Here is a 7,702-nt window from a genome sequence, read left to right on the forward strand (position 1 = left end):
CACCTAATTGTCCACTTATCCTAGGGATCTTCCTACCGTCGCGTCTAGTCTTGCATAGCCGCTGCCTATAGCAAACCCTAGCTCCCTCCTCCTCCAGCCGCTAGATTGGGATCATTATATCCAGGTCGGACATCCCAACCCTTCTGCCTCCACCTCCAGTCTCACGACCTGTCGTGGCCCGTATTCGACCCTCCTAGCCGATCTCACGTGCAACCGCTGAGCTCCCAGCCTGAGCGCTCACCTCGGTGCCCCCCTCGTGTCGGACCGAGGAGCTCCGCGTGCCGCCGCTGCCCGCTCGAATATGAGTTGTACGCTACAACCCGAGGTAACGCCGCTCACTGCCTCCGTCTTCCTCTCCTACTCTGTCGCATGTTGATGTGCCTAACCTTGTTGTCACAACTTTTTCGGCAGGTCCCCACCACCCCAAAGCAAGCAAACGTCGCCGATGTCGCCAACCTTTGGTTTCGGTGGGCCGCCGATAAATCCCGATGGATTCGAACGCTATGCGGCCAGATCGACGACTCTCCAGCACCACTGACGGTTTCATGCACCGGGGGTGGCTCGCCCAAGGGAGCCCGACCTCATGCTTGTCCACAGGTCCATGATGCCCCGGATCAATGGAAACCACGTGGAGGCCGCCGCAGACCTTCTTGCCTCCCAAGACAAGGACGGTGGCACCTAAGATCACATCAGCTCACGTGTAAACCCTAGCCTCCACAATTATATAAGAGGAGGCTAGGAGGCTTTCATAGACATCTATTTTCAGATAGAAACTCTCGGTAGAAATCTCATACACCACTGTAAAATCCCCCGCACGAGGTATCCACCACTATGAATAACTAAAACAAACAGGATGTGGTGCATCCAAATCTGGATTTAGCCAGCAACGCCAGCGGAAAGACCATGCCAATGACATTTCTAATGACAATCGCTGTACAAAATTACAACCCCGCACCCTACCCCTACAATGTAGATGTATGTACAGGTAAAAGCAGGAACAACGATCTCAGCTTACAACCAAAAAATGGCAACACTGATGTTTTAAAAAAAACTTTAAAATTTGATCAAAGTTTATAAACAAAACTAATATATGTAGTAAATAAAAATGATGGGAATACTAGCATTGATGTTGGCCCGTTGTTACATGCAGCCAGAATATATCTTTGTTCGCATTGAAAAATTCAGCACCATAGAAACAAATTTATACTATGTAAAAAATATTATAGGTATGTTTCAGTCGGGGATCATCATTTCATTATAAAAATGAAAAATGCGCTCATACACCACTGTAAAATCCCCCGCACGAGGTATCCACCACTATGAATAACTAAAACAAACAGGATGTGGTGCATCCAAATCTGGATTTAGCCAGCAACGCCAGCGGAAAGACCATGCCAATGACATTTCTAATGACAATCGCTGTACAAAATTACAACCCCGCACCCTACCCCTACAATGTAGATGTATGTACAGGTAAAAGCAGGAACAACGATCTCAGCTTACAACCAAAAAATGGCAACACTGATGTTTTAAAAAAAAACTTTAAAATTTGATCAAAGTTTATAAACAAAACTAATATATGTAGTAGCAAAAAAAAAAAAACGATCTCAGCTTACAACCAAAAAATGGCAACACTGATGTTTTAAAAAAAAACTTTAAAATTTGATCAAAGTTTATAAACAAAACTAATATATGTAGTAAATAAAAATGATGGGAATACTAGCATTGATGTTGGCCCGTCGTTACATGCAGCCAGAATATATCTTTGTTCGCATTGAAAAATTCAGCACCATAGAAACAAATTTATACTATGTAAAAAATATTATAGGTATGTTTCAGTCGGGGATCATCATTTCATTATAAAAATGAAAAATGCGGTGAGCGTGGATCGAACACGCGACCTTCAGATCTTCAGTCTGACGCTCTCCCAAGTGAGCTATCCCACTTGTTGTTCGATTTCGTGTTTTACACTATAAGACAGATAAAAGTAGAGGCACCCGTTGTGCCGCCTACCGTGGAGAACATGTTCGTGACCTGTTTTGCCAACGATCGTGGACCAATCAATTAGCAAACGAACAAAACAATTGCTGTTTTGCTTCTGATATATATACTAGCTGTATTCGTATCGCCGAGCAACAAAGACGGATCTCGTGTATGTACGTCCGTACCTCCAATCATATGTACGTACGTGCATGCCCCTACTAACCGTGTATTGCAAAGTTAAAGAGTTAACCCCTTTGGCTGAATATATATACCAGGCGACTTTTCTTTCTTCCTCAATCTATCCTCCACCGCTGCCCTCCGGCGGCTCCCCTCCCCCGACGACTTTGGTCGTCTATGGGAGGGGGGGGTCGCCAGATCCATGCATGTAGATTGTTTTTAGGCTCTTGTAGTTTAGGTTTTTAGTTTGCTCATTGTCTTTGCTTCGGCGGAGACGATGATTGCGCTGAATAAAGTTTGTTTAGATTGTACTAAGCCGAGGCGATCGGTTTTATGGTTGGGGATGGATTTGGAAATCAGTTTGTTCAAGCAAAGATGGTGCGGCGGCGGCGGCGACATCCTCGTGGTGGACCTGTGTCTTCGGGCTCCGTCGTTACGACGACGTTTGCTCCAGCACCCGCGCGGAGCTTGGGAGACGGTCCAGGAGCGGATGTGGATTGTGGTCTGCATTGACGGCATCTGAAAAATGGTGGATTGTGTGCTAGGTTCATGGTTCGTGGACGGCAGGTGCGGTTTCCTCCTCCGATGTCTTAGTCATGTGGGGGTGCCGGATCTAGAGTTCGATGATGTGTCCGGAATGTTGCCTCTGTCTGATTTGTTCAACGGTAATTGTTGCGCCTTTGGCGAGCCAACTTGGAGGTTCATAAAGCTGCATATCATTGATGGAGCCGCATCAAGCTCGAGTATTAAAATGATCCCTCATATTTTTTGTTGATGTTGTGGTGGTGCTAGAAGTAGGTGACGGGCGTTGGTGTCAAGCTGAGATGATTCTTCGGTCTTGTTTGCAATTTTACTACGTGGCTGGTGTTCCTTTGTGCAAAGACTAGCTTTCTGCTGTTTTTTTTTCAGTTTTCTCAGGTCAGTATGTACGTGGCTTATACTATTATCCTTATGATTTATAAATGAGACACATATTACCATGCAAGAAAACTTTTTTAGGGTTATAAGTGGACTTTGGTGGCGGCTAGTTCGGCGCCGCATCATGCATTGCGGCTTTTCTCTCTCGAATATGCAGGAGTGGGGGTATCATTAAAGCAGGAGGGGAAGACTCACCCAAATTACACACTTTACAAGTTATTTACATGCAGATTTCATCCGACACGGCCCTAGATACGTAAATGGACTACTCATGATCTACCACACCTTGCGTCATCGCCTCAAACCCATGCATATCACCCTTGATTAATCCTGCCTTTACCCATAGTCTTCCTTCTTGATTTATTGAGTAATCCGTGCTAGTGACGGAGCCGCTCCATTGAAGACGATGTCGTTCTGATGCTTCCATAGTATCCACATATCAAGTAGGCACTTGGCGCGTGTAGACCTCCGATGCTTCCTGTTTTGATCTTGCATGATGACCAATCCCAAGCTGTCCTTAGGTAGTGGCTCGAACCCGAATCTGCCGGTTGCCGTACTGAACCAATGCCAGACTTGTCTCGCCAAGGCACAACTGATTAGTAGGTTTTGAATTGTTTCCTCGTGTTGCTCACAGAACGGGCGCGCATTCTGATGCAATGGCCCACACTGAGCCAATCTGTCTGGCGTCCAACACCGGTCCTTGACGGCTAACCAAGTGAAGAAGCGACACTTCAAGGGCGTTCTGGACTGACACGTGAAGGCCGCCATTGGCGACACTGCCACTCCCATGAATTTAGCCGCATACATGGACTGCGCTGAGAATTGGCCATTCTTTTCCCAAGCCAACCTATCGAATCGTCCACATCCTTAGTTAACTATGTCGTCGTGACTCATGGCCAAATGCGTCTGAGACTGATCTTGTCATCCTTATACGCTTTGGGACCCGCCCATAGACTTCCGGAGCCTGGTCACATATCCTAAAGCCATTGATCCACCGATCCTCCTAGAAGAGTGCGTTCTTGCCATTTCCCACCGTGGCTCTTGCTGCCGCTTGAAACAGGGCCAAAGACTCTGCTGGTATCTCTCGACCATCTCTGTCCTTGTAAGTGCATCTAGTGCCACCCCTAGTTGGTTTTGGAGTATTGACGACAAAGTTGGTTGAGGGACTAATGCGTTTGTGAGAATTGCAGGATAACGCAGGTTGTGTCCCTCAATGATTCGGTTTTGCCTACCGGAGATGACCCCTAAAAATGTATGAAGACATTGAAGACAATGGTGGTGTGTGAAGATATTCACACAGAAGTCTATGACATGAGAAGACATTGAGTGAAGACTATGGAACGCGAAGACTGAGTTGTTTCGCTGTTTCCTTTTCTTCTTTGTTGAGTCATAGGAACCACCGTACTGTTAAGTGGTGTCCAAGTGAACTAAGTCAGAGTGACTGAAGTGATGCTCAACCCAAATCCTATGTCTTCGAGCGAAGACAATGAGAGCAAATCTTATCCAGAGCTGGATGAGTCAGCTTTGCTTGTAGCCCAAGTAAAGTTGCCGTGTGTGTTTGAAATCTAACCGTTGGAACACGTGTCAGTTCCTTAGTGACCCAGGGTCATTTTGGACATATCAGGTCGGGTTGCCTTGTGGCTATAAATAGTCCACCCCCTACACCATAAATTGGTGGCTGCTTAGAGTTAGTTTACGGCTTTTGTCGTTTTGAGAGCAACCCACCTCGAAGCCTTTGAGAGAGAAATCCTTGCGAGGACAACGCCCAAACACCCAGAGCCAAAGAGTGTTAGGCATCACTGAAGTCTTTCTGTCTGTGTGACCTGAAGACTTATTACACTTGAGGACTGTGTATCCTCCAGCCGGTTAGGCGTCGCGTTCTGAGCATCCAAGAGTCATTGTGGATTGCCGGGTGAACGAAGTCTGTGAAGGTTCGGAAGTCTACCTTGAAGACTTACCAGAGTGATTAGGTGAGGACTGTGTGTCCTTAGCTCAAGGGGAATAAGGTGAAGACGCGGTCTTCTGAGTTGAATCTCAGCCTCCCTAACCAGACGTACAGTTGTCACAGCAACTGGAATTAGTCCAACAAATCCTATGTCTTCAACAAGTGACTGGTTCTATCTCTTCCCTCCTTTACTTTGAGTTTGTCTTCGTGAAGTCATTGCTTATCTGTCTTATCTGTTTGACTTTATTGCTTGACTACTATTGTTGATTGGCTTCATACTATCTCCCATCCTGATCCTTACTACCTTGCTGCTATTAGTCTTCTTACGTTAACACTATTGCATACTTGACTATGGCTTGCTTGTTGTAGTTTATCTTCCGCTGCATATCAATTAGGTCGTTTCTATTGTTTGTCTTCGAAACTTCCATGTTTTGAAGACTTGGATAAAAATCGCCTATTCACCCCCCCTCTAGTCGATAACTAGCACTTTCAATTGGTATCAGAGCAAGGTACTCCCTTGTTCTGTGTGATTCGGTTTAACCACCTGGAGTTTAGCTATGTCGACTGCAGGGATAATCAAAGTCTCCGTTGCTTGCCCCGTGTTCGATGGAACAGAATATCCCTACTGGAAGAATAAGATGCGCATGCATCTTGAAGCCATTCATGTCGACCTCTGGTATGTCGTCAAGAACGCGTTCCAAAGACTGGTGAAGGTGTCACCCCTGCTGATGTCAAGAAGTTCATTCAACTGGACTCGACTGCAAAGAACATCATCTGTGGTCGTCTGGCCAAAGGACAGTATGGCCGTGTGAGTGCTCTGGAAACGTCAAAGCTAGTCTGGGACTGGCTATCCAAGGTCAACGAAGGCGTCTCTACCCAGAGAGACCAGAGGATTAGTGTTCTTCGCAATCTCTTCAACCGCTTCAAGAGAAACGACAATGAAAATGTCGAGCTCACATTTGATCGCCTCACTGACATCACAAATGAGCTTCAGGCTCTCGGCGCCACTGAGATCACCAAGCATGAAATCGTCAAGACGCTACTGAGATCTCTTGACAGCTCCTTTAACACCCTTGCCCTCATGATACAAGAACGTCCTGACTTCAAGACTCTCGATCCGTCTGGTATACTTGAGAGGCTCAACACACATGAGTTCCAGCTTTCTGAGAAAAGAGATATCTATGGCCCCAACTATGGCCGAACTCGTGCTTTGAAGGCAAAAGTTGTTTCCTCATCTAAAGAAGACGAATCTGACTGCGGTTTTGATGATCCTGAAGACATTGGAAGGGAACTTGCTATGCTTGTGAAGAAGTTCCAGAAATTCACTAAGAAGAAGGGCTTCAGAAAGTCTTCACGGTCCAGTTCAAGAAATGATGAAGCTTCCACTCAAGACAACAAGAAGAGAACCTGTCACAAGTGTAAGAAGCCTGGGCCCTACATCTCTGAGTGTCCTCAGTGGGACAACAAGAAGAAGAAGAAGAAGAGCAAGGAATATGACTCTGATGACAAGAGAAGAAGAAATCCTCAAAGTCTTCCTCTAAGTCCTCATAAAGGTCCTCATCTCATAAGAAGAGCTCATCTGGCAAGGCTCGTGCTTTTGTTGGCAAGGAAATGGATTCAGAGGAGGAGTCTGCTTCTGAGGAGGCAGAGGTGGAATCTGAAGCTGAGTCCGACTCTGGCGTTGCAAGTCTGGCTCTAGCCACTGCCTACGTTGCCAACTCCATCTTCAACACTGAAGACAATGACTCCCACACCAACGCTGATGATGACAAGGACGATCCTGCTCCCACCTTCTGCTTCATGGCATGCGGTGCCAAGGTAAAATCACGCGATGCTTACTTTCAAACATCAAGTGAAGATGACTCTGATTGTGAATCTAAACCCAGCTACAAAACACTTGCTAAAATTGCTACTGAACAACAAAGGGCTATGGAACATACTCAAAAACTGTTAGAAAAAAGCAATGACCTGTTGGACGCGGAAATGACACGTTCACAGTCCTTATATGAAGACATAAAAAATCTTCATGCTAAGTATCAAGAACTTGAAAGTCTTCATGAAACGCTCTCAATGTCTTATGAAAAGCTCTCCTATGATTATCTTCAAAGGAAGCAAGATCTTGAGAAATTAAAAGCGGCTCATGAAGATCTTCAAAAGGAAAATGTGTCACTTCGCGCTCAACAGATCAGTACCGCTCAGAAAGGATTTGAACCACCATGTTTAAAATGCATTGAGCGTGATAACACTACCTCTATTGCTGAATGTTCCACTGCTACTACTGTTGCTCTGTCTTCAACTACTGAAGTGGTAACTAACCCCTCTGCGGAGGATACCACTACTATTGCTGATGAAAATGCTAGGTTGAAGACATTGCTTGAAACAGGGATGTATAAAAGTCTGAAAGGGCATCAGACACTTTGCGACGTCCTCAAAAAGCAGATTCTGAACCGAAACCCTAGGAAAGAGGGTGTTGGGTTCGAGAGGAAAATGAATGTTGATGGTTCCTACTGGAAGCCTGAGCAGTATCCCAAAACCACATGGGTTGCTGCAAAGGAACCTTCAGTGGATCCATCCACCCTATCTGGATTTACCTGTGCTAATCCTATTATCATTGATGAATCCTTTGATGCAAACTATAAACTGTTCAAAAATCAGAATGGTGAAGTGTTTGCCAGGTAC

Source organism: Triticum aestivum, chromosome 7B (assembly GCF_018294505.1).
Source record: "Triticum aestivum cultivar Chinese Spring chromosome 7B, IWGSC CS RefSeq v2.1, whole genome shotgun sequence".
In the NCBI taxonomy this organism is placed as follows: domain Eukaryota; kingdom Viridiplantae; phylum Streptophyta; class Magnoliopsida; order Poales; family Poaceae; genus Triticum; species Triticum aestivum.